Below are 13094 nucleotides of genomic sequence, written 5' to 3' on the forward strand. Positions count from 1 at the left end.
AGGGGGAGATGTCATGAACACTGAACTATACAAGGTACATTTTAAAATAGCCCTTTAACTCAAAGTAACAGTGTTCTGAATAGTGGGGTGGTGAATTCTTTGTAAACACCTCAGTTTAGAGAAGTTCCCACGTCACTTCAGGTTGCCATAAGGAGTTGAGAAGGAAGAGAGACTTGAGGTGTGGAGTTGTGTATAGAACAGAGGAAACATTGTTGCTGAGAATCAGGGAGAAGAGAATTGGAACTCTTCCAGGAACAGGTCTTCCCTGCTCTGTAGGAAATGATGGGGAGGAGAAGTGAAATTGTCCAAGTCTTTCTGCCTAAAGCATTTTTCAGGGGTTGGAGTGGCTCACAACTGGGTTCATATGGGTGGAGAGAAATCCACAGGTTCGAAAGGGGGGGGGTCTTGCATAGGGAGAGGCGGGGTGTGGGGGGGATTTGACGCTGCCGGACGTGATGTTTTATTTTTGGGTGGCCAATGCGGAGAAGGTGCTGGATTGGTTTGGGGACCAGGAAGTCACTTTGGTGTGGATTGAGTCGTGCAAAGGGTGTGCTTGGGGCTGCTGGTGACGATATATCTGCTGTTTTTTCCAGTGATATATACTTTGGATCCTGTGATCATCTCCACGTTAAAGATATGGTGGCAACTCCGCCAACATTTAAAGCTGTGGACAGTATCCAAGGTGGATCCCTATCTGTAGGAACCATCTGTTCGAACCGGCAAAAATGGATCTACATTTGGGGAATGGAAAGAAAGGGGTTGGTGAGGGTGAGGAAATTTTATTTGGAGTGTCAGTTTGCGAGCTGGGAGGAGCTGAAGGAGAAAGGACTTGTGGGTGTGGATATGTTCAGGTACTTTCAGGTGCGTGATTGGGTTCAGCGGGCTTTTTCAACGTTTCCAGAGGTACCACCACCCAATTTGCTGGAAAGGATACTCTCCAGTGTGGGGGAGAAGGAGGGCAGCATGTCTAGGATATACGGATGGATCATAGGGGAAGAGCAGGTTTCGGTTGAGGGGGTGAAGGCCAGCTGGAAGGAGGAGCTGGGATCCATTTTGGAGGAGAAGGTGTGGAGTGAGTTCCTCCACAGGATGAACGCTATGCTATCCTGCACGAGGTTAAGCTCAATGTGGTGTTCAGGGTGCAATTCACCAAAGCTAGAATTAGTTGATTTTTTGAGGAAGTCGAGGATAGGTGTGAACGGTGCTTGAGAGGGCCTGTGAACCAAACGCACATGTTCTGGGCCAGCCTTATTTGGTGGGTTTATGGGTGTTTTTTAAAGCACATGTCGGCAATCCTGAATGGGTTTTGGAGCCTGTGATGTTCTCTGTTTTGTTAATCAGGATGTCTTGCGTACGTAGTGCTGAACAAGCTAAGTAAATGAACAAAACTGATTTATTTACAACAGTTACATAAGATTTGAACAGGCTCCAAGGTAAAAAGTTATTAAATTAAACTATACGATATCTCTAACTACAGATCTCTCTCATGCCTAAACACCTTCTCCCAGAATCGCAGGAGTCACATGATATTTATATGACTGCTCCTTATCTCCATCTGGTGGCGAGAAGTATTAACATCAAATTGGTAACCCTTCTCTTCTTTACAATATACATATTGTTACAAAGCCCTATCCATTAGTAGCGATATCTGGGGTGTCAGACCAGCAGGAACGGAGAATAGGTGTGGGGGGGGTGGATATTTTGGCTTTCGCCTTGTTGCTGACTCGGCGGCGGATTCTGCTGAGTTGGAGGCAGGCAACACCACCCAGTGCCACATCGTGGTTAGGTGATTTGATGGAGTTTTTGTACCTCGAGAAGGGCAAGTTCACTGCGAGGGAGTCGATTGATGGGTTGTATTGTAGATGGTGGCCATTCATTTTGTACTTTAAGGATCTGGTCACTGTTAGCTGTCGTGTGGGGGGGGGATGTTTTGGGTTTTCTTGGGTTGTTACAATTGTTGATCGGAGTATGTCTTTTTGGGCGTTGATACATTTTTTATTATTATTTTGGTTCAGTTTTATAAAATAATTTCAATAAAAATATTGTTTTAAAAGGAGAGAAACAGAACTATAGACCAGTGAGCCTAACATTGGTAGGGAAGTTGCTAGAGTCCATTATCAAGGGTTTCATTGCACAGCATTTGGATAGCAATAATCAGACAAAGTTAGCATGGATTTATGAAAGGGAAATCATGCTTGACAAATCTACTGGAATTCTTTGAAGATGTAGCTAGTAGCGTTGACCAGGGAGACCCAGTGGATGTGGTTTATTTAGACTTTCAGAAGGCTTTCGATAAGGTCTCACATAGCAGATAAATATGTAAAATTAAAGCGCACCAGATTAGAGATAGTGTCTTAAGACCACAAGACCATAAGACATAGGAGCGGAAGTAAGGCCATTCGGCCCATCGAGTCCACTCCACCATTCAATCATGGCTGATTTCAACTCCATTTACCCGCTCTCTCTCCATAGCCCTTAATTCCTCGAGAAATCAAGAATTTATCAACTTCTGTCTTAAAGACACTCAACGTCCCGTCCTCCACCGCCCTCTGTGGCAATGAATTCCACAGACCCACCACTCTCTGGCTGAAGAAATTTCACCTCATCTCTGTTCTAAAGTGACTCCCTTTTATTCTAAGGCTGTGCCCCCGGGTCCTAGTCTCCCCTGCTAATGGAAACAACTTCTCTACGTCCACCCTATCTAAGCCATTCATTATCTTGTAAGTTTCTATTAGATCTCCCCTCAACCTCCTAAACTCCAATGAATATAATCCCAGGACCCTCAGACGTTCATCGTATGTTAGGCCTACCATTCCTGGGATCATCCGTGTGAATGGATCTTGATCTGGATAGAAAGCTGGTTAGTAGATCCAATTGTCAGGCAGTGACTAGTGGGATATTGCAAGGATCTGTCCTCGGACCCCAACTCTTCACATTATATATGAATGATTTTGACGAGTGAACTAAATGTATTATCTCCAAATTTGCAGATGGTACAAAGTTGGGTGGGAGGGCGAACTGTGAAGAGGATGCAGATGTTTCAGTGTGTTTTGGACAGGCTGAGTGAGTGGGCATATGCATGGCAGATGCAGTATAATGTGGATAAATGTGAGGTTATCCACTTTGGTAGCAAAAATGGGAAGACAGATTATTATTTGAATGGGTGTAAATTGAGAGAGGTGAATATTCGGCGAGACCTTGGTGTCCTCGTGCATCAATCGTTGAAAGTTAGCGTGCAGGTATAGCAGGCAACAAAGAAGGTAAATGGATGTTGGCCTTCATAGCGAGAGGATTAGAGTATAGGAATAGGGATATTTTGTTGCAATTGTATAGGGCAGTGGTGAGGCCATGCCTGAAGTACTGTGTGCAGTTTTGGTGTCCTTATCTGAGGAAGGATGTTCTTGCTATGGAGGGAGTGCAACAAAGGTTTACCAGGCTGATTCCTGGGATGTCATATGACTAAATCGGTTACGATTATATTCATTGGTGTTTAGAGGAGTGAGAGAAGATCTCATAGAAACTTATGAAATTCTAACAGGATTAGACCGGGTAGATTCAGAAAGAATTGTGGGGAAATCCAGAACTAGGGATCATAGTTTGAGGATAAGGGTAAACCTTTTAGGACTGAAGTGAGGAGAAATTTCTTCACCCAAAGAGTGGTGAATCTGTGGAATTCACTACCACAAAAAGTAGTTGAAACAAAAATGTTGTGTAATTTCAAGAAGGAATTAGACATATCTCTTGGGGCTGAAAGGATCAAGGCTGGATCAGGGTATTGAACTTGATGATCAGCCATGATCATAATGAATGGCGGCGCAGGCTCAAAGGGCCAAATGGCCTCTTCCTGCATCTATTTTCTATGTGTTTCTAATTTCCGGATGCTCTACAAGTCCTGGAATGTTTCCTGGTATGAAAAGTGAAAATGTAACAGTATCTCCTGAGAGGTTATGAGGAAATATCCTAGGTAATTTGGAAATGTTACAATATTTCCTGAGATATTTTGACATGTTAACAATATGGTGTGGTTTATTGTCCAATTAGGAAGGAAACCAGTGAATACGGAAACTTGAGTATTGCTGAGAAAAGACGTTTTGCCAAAGCTTTTCATCTTGCACTCATCAGAACAATTGCAATGTCAGGAGAAACAACAACTGGAAGTGAAGAGTGCAGCACCCCCACCAATTAGAATCCATTTGCCAGCCATTCAGCACTCTCTCCTTGTACAGTAAAAAGTTGTTGTTCCCTGACGTTGGTATTCATGCGATTGTCCTGAGGAGTGGAAGACGAAGAGTTTTGACAAAGTGTCTTTTTCTCAGCCATACTCAAGTTCTGTATGATCAAACAACTATTGAATACAGAAACACGGGACTGTAGATCAGTAATGTGATGTTTCTGAAGAGGTGATTGCACCAGCATACAGCTCATCAGGTTGGTACTGCACCACCGTGGCCAGGCGCCTCCAGCCTGATGGTAATTAGCGGACAATGCTGAGATGGGACAACTGTCAGTGAGCTTAAATGCCACATGGGCAAACGAGGTGTCACCTTTGTTGTCAAGGGTAAAAGCTGTCAGACTGGAAGCTGTCTGTTGCATTTTTAAAATATTCATGTTTGAAACAATTCAATGTTTTGCTATGATATCCTGAGAGAACAATCAATTTTGAAAATAAATTTGAACTTCCAGTCAACAGCTTGAAAGAATGACATTTCAAGATTCAGACATCAAGATGAAAAGGCTTTATACTGTAACAAATAACTAAAAAGCATTATTTACTGAACACTATTTTCTTGTCATAGGCAACTTAACTGCAGAAAAGAGATTCCCCATATAACTTGGTATTATGACTGGAAAATCTGCCGCTGGAGTTATATACTCTACACTGTCCCTTAAATGAACACTTCAACCTCCAGGAACCAGTCTAAAGTTATTCCCTGCTTCTGATGGCTTGTTTCCTTTTTACTTTCCCAGCTGGGAAACTTCTAGTCCCAGAACTGCCTTTCTCTGTAAGTACTCCACTGTAGATCCCTCCCTCCATCTCCAAGTTAGGTAAAGCGTCCAACCGCCTCAGGGCAGCATGGTGGCGCAGTGGTTAGCACTGCTGCCTCGGGGTGCTGAGGACCCGGGTTTGATCCCAGCCCCAGGTCACTGTCCATGTGGCGTTTGCACATTCTCCCCGTGTCTGCGTGGGTCTCACCCTCACAACCCAAAAGATGTGAAAGGTAGGTAGACTGGCCATGCTAAATTGCCCCTTAATTGGAAAAAACACATTTTTTAAACTTCCAACCTCCTCTAAAACCTCTCGAAATCAGTCTTTACTCAGAGAGCAAGCTCCCACCTATGTTCTGCGTGATGCATGATTGACTCACATATTCTCTGCTTAAGATGCAGGCCTGGCTGTTTCTGTCTCTTACTCTCTAGCTCTCAGATGGCTGCAGACCACAAGGCGGCATTGAAAACTGCTGTCTGTCTCTGATATTCATGAGTATATAGGGAAGCCTGTTACCTAATTTGAAAAATAGCTCCCGCTGTCCTCTTCCCCATGGCAATGGGAAACCCGTTAACTTTGTACCTAAGTAGAAATGCTAATTAGTTACCTTTGATCCCAACTCCCTTTCTTCTTAGAAGTTAATGGATTCTTTACAGCGCAACTGTTTACAATGCGATATATTTGGCACCTTTCTGGGACTCTGGGAGACTCAGGATCATCGTATACTCAGACTGTAGTCTTCTAGCGTGACTGTCACACACCTTATTCTCAGTTAAACAATCTCAGTCTCCCTTTGATCTCTAATAATCAATCCACCCATACTTACTGTCCAGACAGCAGAACAGATCACATGACCCTTTTCACTTACCATAAGACACATCCCCAAAGTACAATACTTGTTCCTTTGTAATTGCAATAGTTTATTTCATGTTTTAAAATGTCACCAACATTTTTTACAAAACAATCAAAGCCTTTATGTTGCTTGATGAGATATTTACAGTTGTTTGAAACTGAATGTCTTTTGTTTTATTTTTGCATTTTTTCTCCAGCACCTAAACAATTTTATATTTCAATTGATCGCTTTTTTACTGAAATGTGTTATGGAACTTGGAAAAATAAGAAATAAAAACTGGAATAGGCCACTCGGCCCCTCAAGCCTGCTCCACCATTTAACTAGATCACAGTTGAGCAACAGCACCCCAACGAGGACTTCCGGTGGCGGCCATGGAGGAGTAGGTCGCACATATGATAGCTCCTGCCTGTAATGGACTTTTGGACCTTTTCTCCCGTTTTTCCCCAGATTTTATGGGATAAATCGGTGAAGAGTGAGACAGTGAGGAGAAATCCCCCTCCAGTGTATGGAGAATTGGACCAGAAATGGCCGTGGGAGAAATGAAAGTCCTATAAGGAAGATGCGAGCAGAGCTGGCAACGCAGGAAAGCATGGCGGAGAGCAAGGGCCGCGGGGGAGACGCCACAGTGGACAGCACAAGCTGAAGAAGGACACGCTGGACCCGATTACGGTTTTGATTGATCAAGTGGTGCAGAATCAAGAGACCCACGGAAGAGCGATCCAGGAGATGGAGAAAAAGGTGTCTGAGCACGAGGAATACATAACTGTGCTGGAGACCAAGATGGAGATGATGAACGACCGCCAGAAAAGAATGCAGGAGAAGCTGGAGGACCTGGAGAACAGGTCCAGGAGGCAGAATCTTAGAATTGTTGGCCTCTCTGAAGGCAGTGAGGGATCGGATGTGAGGGCTTATGTGACGGACATGTTGGAGAAGTTGATAGGGGCTGAGGCATTCCCTCGGCCCCTGGAAGTGGATAAAGCACACCGAGCCCTCGCGAAGAAGCCCCGAGCGAACGAGCCGCCGAGGGCGATGGTGGTACGCTTTCACCGATTCCTGGACAAGGAACATGTTCTGCGGTGGGCCAAGAAGGAACGGAGCAGCAAATGGGAGAATTGTGAGCTGCGCATTTATCAGGACCTGGGCACGGATTTGGCCAAGAGGCCAGCTGGATTTAATCGGGCAAAAATGGCCTTTTTAAGAAGGGGGTGAAGTTCGGGATGTTGTACCCAGCCCGTCTGTGGGTCACACATGAGGAACGGGACTTCTACTTTGAAACACCAGACGAAGTATGGACTTTTATTAAAGAAAAAAGACTGGAGGTGAACTAAAAAACACTGAAGCCTTGGAAAGTACTGTGGTGATGATTTGTTGTGCTGGGCTGTATAAGTATAAGTAGTGTTATGTGTAATAAGGGGCAGTTTTGATGGCTAAAGTTAACTTTGTCTTGCAGGGAGTTGGTTAGAGGGGTGGTGGTCTTTGGGGCTGTTTTTTTTTCTAAAGTGGCTGTTTCTTCACTTTTTTCTGATGTTTGTTTATTGGGGAATGTGATGCTTTGAATATGTTTGTCCAAGTGGGGGGAGAGGGGAGAGAACAATGGGGAGTCAGACTGCTTGGTGCCATGTGCGGGCGCTATCAAGTCAGCATGGGTCAGCTGACTCACGGAAGCACAGTGGGGGGGGCGAGCAGGTGTTAAGCTGGAGCTTGACTTGGGGGGTTGGGTTTCTAGTGCTGTTGCTAGGGGGGCAGAGCTGCTTTGCTGACAGGGGAAGAACTGTTACTAGGGGACAAATGGGAGGTCGGGAACGGCGAATGCCCGAGGGGGGGCTCGAGAAGGCCGAGGCCGCGAGCTGGAGGCTGGCCTAAAAAGGGTGATGGCTAGTCGGCAGGGGGGTGGGGCGGGAAGCCCCCCGACCAGGCTGATTACATGGAACGTCAGAGGATTGAATGGGCCGGTCAAGAGGGCTCGTGTGTTTGCACATTTGAGGGGGCTGAAGGTGGACGTGGCAATGCTACAAGAGACACACCTAAAGGTTATAGACCAGACAAGATTGAGAAAGGGGTGGGTTGGCCACGTATTCCACTCAGGGCTGGATTCAAAGACCAGGGCAGTAGCGATCTTGATCAATAATCGAGTGGCATTCGAGGCAGGGAGAATCGTGTCAGACAAGGGGGTTAGGTACATAATGGTGATTGGGAAGCTGGAGAGGGTGCGGGTGGTACTCGTGAACATATATGCTCCGAATTGGGATGATGTGGAATTTATGAGGCGGGTGTTAGGTAAGATCCTAGACTAAGAGTCACATAACCTGATTATGGGAGGAGATTTTAACACAGTCATTGATCCGGAATTGGACCAGTCAAAATCCAGGACAGGGAGGAGGCCGGCTGCGGCAAAGGAATTGAAGGGGTTTATGGAACAGATGGGGTGATCATGTCCACAAGGTATACCCTTGCATTAACTTTTTTGTTCTGAGCAGGGCACTAATACCGGGAGTGGTGGATACTGAGTACTCGGCAATCACAGTGTCGGATCATGCCCCACATTGGGTGAATCTACGGGTTAGTGTGGAGAGAGGGCAATGCCCACTGTGGAGACTGGATGTGGGGTAGCTAGCGGACAAAGCGATCTGTGGGCGGGTGAACAAGTCCATCCAGAACTACCTGGAAACAAATGATACGGGGGAGGTCTCCGCAGCGACGGTTTGGGAAGCTCTGAAGGCAGTGGTCAGAGGGGAATTAATCTCGATACGGGCCCACAGAGAAAAGACGGAACAGGCTGAGAGTGACAGGTTAGTTGAGGAGATACTCCAGGTGGACAGGAGATACTCGGAGGCCCCGGACGCAGGGCTACTGAGGGAGCGGCGCAGGTTACAGATGGAGTTTGGGCTGTTGACTACAGGGAAAGCGGTGGAATAGTTGAGGAAGGAAAGGGGGGCGATTAGTGAGTGCGGGGAAAAGGCTAGCAGAATGTTAGCGCACCAGCTTAGAAAAAGGGAGGCGGCCAGGGAGCTAGGGAGAGTAAAGAGTGGAAGTGGGAATACTGTCCTGGACCAAGTGGGGGTGAATGAAGTGTTTAAGGACTTTTACAGTAAATTATATGAGTCGGAACCCCCAGCTGGGGTGGAGGGGATGAGGCAGTTTTTGGATCAGTTGAGGTTTCCGAGGGTAGATGAGGATCTGGTGGAAGGGCTGGGAGCCCCAATTGAGATTGAGGAAATAATCGAGGGGCTGGAGGGCATGCAGTCAGGCAAGGACCCGGGGCCTGATGGCTACCCGGTGGAATTCTATAAGAAGTTTTCAGAGATATTGAGCCCACTGCTGGTGAGGACATTTAATGAAGCAAGAGAGAAGGGAGTCCTCACCCCAACAAGGTCGCAGGCCTCGATTTCATTGATCCTGAAACGGGAGAAGGATCCGGAGCAATGCCGGTCATCCAGGCCAATTTTTCTACTCAATGTGGACGCCAAACTGTTGGCTAAGATACTGGCCACAAGGATAGAGGACTGTGTCCCGGGGGTGATAGGGGAAGACCAGATGGGATTTGTAAAGGGCAGGCAATGCAAGGCCAATGTTTTGAAGGTTTTTAAATGTCATTATGATGCCCTCAGAAGGAGAGGAGGTGGAGGCGGTGGTAGCGATGGATGCGGAGAAGGCTTTTGATCGTGTGGCGTGGAATTACCTGTGGGAGACGCTGGGACGGTTTGGGTTTGGTGAGGGCTTCATTGACTGGGTGCGGTTGCTCTATCAGGCACCAGTAGCGAGTGTGCGTACGAACCGGCAGAGGTCGGGGTATTTTAAATTACACCGAGGGATGAGGCAAGGGTGCCCCCTCTCCCTGTTACTGTTTGCTCTGGCCTTAGAGCCATTGGCCATGGCGTTAAGAGCCTCTTGGAACTGGAAAGGGCTGGTTCGGGGGTGGGGTGGGGGGGTTGGTGGAGCACCGGGTCTCGCTTTACGCAGATGACTTGTTCTTGTATATCTCAGACCAGTTGGAGGGGATGGACGAAGTTATGTGAATCCTGGGTGAATTTGTCAATTTTTCAGGGTATAAATTGAACATGGGGAAAAGCAAGATGTTCGCGATCCAGGCAAGAGGACAGGAGAAGAGACTGGGAGAGCTGCCGCTTAGAATGGTAGGAAAGAGCTTTCAGTATCTGGGAATCCAGGTGGCTCGGGAATGGGAGGCACTGCACAAGTTAAACCTATCCCGGCTGGTAGAACAAATGAAAGGGGACTTTAAGAGATGCGACATGCTCCCGCTGTCACTGGCGGGGAGGGTACAGACTGTGAAAATGACGGTCCTCCCCAGATTTCTGTTTGTCTTCAGTGCCTCCCCATCTTCATCTCAAGGGCCTTTTTCAACGGAAGAATATGGTTATTCCGGGCTTTGTGTAGGCGGGTAAGACACCGCGAGTGAGGAAAATGTTGCTGGAGCGCAGTCGGGGGGAGGGTGGGTTGGTGCTGCCGAACTTCTGCAACTACCACTGGGCGGCTAATATAGCCATGATTAGGAAGTGGATAGTGGGGCAGGGGTCGGTATGAAACCGGGTGGAGGCGGTGCCATGTAAAGACACCAGTCTGGGAGCACTGATAACGGCACCTCTTCCGTTCTCGCCTGCCCGATACTCCACAATCAGATGGTGGTGGCGGCTTTGAGAATCTGGGGGCAGTGGAGGAGATATGAGAGCGGAGGGAGCATCGGTTTGGACCCCGATTTATAATAATCATCGGTTTGTACCGAGTAGGCTGGATGGTGGGTTCCGGAGATGGCAAAGGGCAGGAATTAAAAGGATAGGGGATCTATTTATAGATGGGAGCTTCCCCAGCTTGAAAGCCTTGGAGGATAAATTTGAATTGCCAGCAGGGGACGGGTTTAGGTATTTGCAGGTGCGAGACTTCCTGAGAAAGCAGGTTCCGGCCTTTTCGCTGCTACCGCCACGGGGGATACAGGATAGAGTAGTCTCCAGTACCTGGGTGGGAGAGGGGAAGGTATCGGATATTTACCAGCAGCTTTCGGAGGCGGAGGAAACTCCGGTGGAGGAGCTTAAGGGCAAGTGGGAGGACGAGCTAGGAGGAGAGATAGAGGCGGGTCTGTGGGCAGATGCCCTAAGCAGGGTTAATACATCCTCATCATGTGCCAGGCTTAGACTAATACAATTTAAGGTAGTCCACCGGGCACACATACCAGTGCCTCGGATGAGCATGTTTTTCGGGGTCGAGGACAGGTGTGCAAGGTGCGCGGGAAGCCCAGCAAATCATGTCCACATGTTTTGGGCATGCCTGGAGCTTAGAGGGATTTGGCAGTGTTTTGCTAAGGAAATGTCCATGGTACTCAAAACACGGGTTGTGCCGAGTCCGGAGGTGGCGATCTTTGGAGTGTCAGAGGAACTCTGAGTTCAGGGGACGAAAGAGGCTGACATCTTGGCCTTTGCCTACCTGGTAGCCCGGAGACGGATCTTATTAATGTGGAGGGACCCGAAGCCCCCGAGTGTAGAGACCTGGGTGGGTGACATGGTTGGGTTTCTCAGTCTCGAGAAAATAAAGTTCACCTGAAGAGGGTCAATGGTAGGGTTCACCCGGAGGTGGCAGCCATTCGTCGACTTTCTCGGGGAAAATTAAAATGTCAGCAGATGCAGTATTCCAAAGGGGTGGGGGGCAGGGGTGGAGAGGGGCGGATTGTTGTTTTATGGTTGGGGTGTGTGAAGATTAGGATGGGGGTGGAAATGTTTATTATACCATGTTTATGTCATTGTTATTGCTATTATTATAAAAACTTGCAAATACTCTAATAAAAATATATATTTTTTAAAAACAGCACCCCATTTTCCTGCAATTTTCCCATATCCCTTGATAATCTTTAATATCTAGAAATCTATCGTGATCATATTCAATGACTCAGCCTCCAAAGTCCCTTAGGTAGAGAATTCCAAAGATTCACCATCCTCTGAGTGAAGAAATTCCTCCTCATCTCAATCTGAAATGGCCTGCCTGTTATTTGCAGACGGAGTTGCCTAGATTGTAGACCCTCCAACCAGGGGAAACATCCTCCCTGCATCGACCCTGGCGAGCCCCGTAAGAATTACGTGTCCTTCAATTTGATCACCTCTCATTCTTCTGAACTCCTGAGAGTACAAACCCCGTCTCCTCAATCTCCTCCACTTCGTCACAGACCCATTATCCCAGGAGTCAGTCTGGAGAATCTTTGTTTCATGCTCTCTATGGTCAGTATATCCTTCCTTGAGTCATGGAGTCAAACAGTGGTGAAAAGGCCCTTCGGCCCATCGCATCTGCACAGGTCAAAAACAACCACCTAACCATTGTAATCCCATTTACCAGCTCTTGTATGCCCTAGGATCGCAAGTGCACATCTAAATACTTCTTGCATGTTATGAGGGTCTCTATCCACTCTCTCTTCATAATTAACACTCTCCAGCCCAGGCAACATCCTGGTAAATCTCCTCTACCCCCTTTCCAATGCCATCACATCCCTCCTGTGAAAAGGGTGGAGGTGTGCAAGGTGGGTAACTAGGGGCCTCCGGGAGGTTGAGGGGATGATGGGTGAATTTTTTTTTGGAGAGTTGTGCCCGATGGGCGGGGTTCTCTCATCCTGCGGCAGAGTGTCCACGCCGTCGTAAACGCTGTCGCAGGACTAATTCTGGCCCCTACAGAGGGCCAGCACAGCACTGGAGCGGTTCACGCCACTCCAGCTGCCGAACCCGGTGCGAACTGGGCGCCGCGGGATTCCACGCATGTGTAGTGGTGCCGGCGCCAACGCGTGCATGCGCATTGGCTTCCTTCAACGCGCCGACCCCGACGCAAAATGGCGCTGGACTACAGGGGCCGGCACGTAGGAAATGAGTCCCCTAGCCAGAGAGGCCGGCCCACGATCAGTGGGCCCCGATCGCGGGCCAGGCCGCATCGGAGCCCCCCCACAGGCCACCGCCTGATCCTTCCATGCCCAGGGATGGGAGAATCCCGCCCTATATGTCCAAATGTCTGGTGCAGGACTTGAACTAACTAATGAGGTAAAAGTGCTACTACCACTGAATGACAGCTGATGCCACAGCAGCTGGTAAAATTATGGAACAGGCTGTGGTGCAAAGGGTATGAAATGATGTAAAGGTGAGTTGGATAGATATGAGTGAGTGGGTAATTGAGAATTTATGGTTTTATTAATCCACTTCCTAGCTCCTCTGCTGTCTTATCCCAGTGTTCTTTCTGGTCACTCTGCCCAACTATCCCCTTATCAGTGTC

At 47.7% G+C, this 13094-nt stretch overlaps 1 protein-coding gene across 2 annotated transcripts in view; it reads left to right on the forward strand.

Annotated features, from left to right (window-relative positions):
* The window catches only part of sash1a (SAM and SH3 domain containing 1a), a 233169-nt gene that overhangs the window by 66145 nt on the left and 153930 nt on the right, over positions 1–13094 (forward strand). The window lies entirely within an intron of this gene.

This window comes from Scyliorhinus torazame, chromosome 1 (assembly GCF_047496885.1).
Source record: "Scyliorhinus torazame isolate Kashiwa2021f chromosome 1, sScyTor2.1, whole genome shotgun sequence".
NCBI classification, from domain to species: domain Eukaryota; kingdom Metazoa; phylum Chordata; class Chondrichthyes; order Carcharhiniformes; family Scyliorhinidae; genus Scyliorhinus; species Scyliorhinus torazame.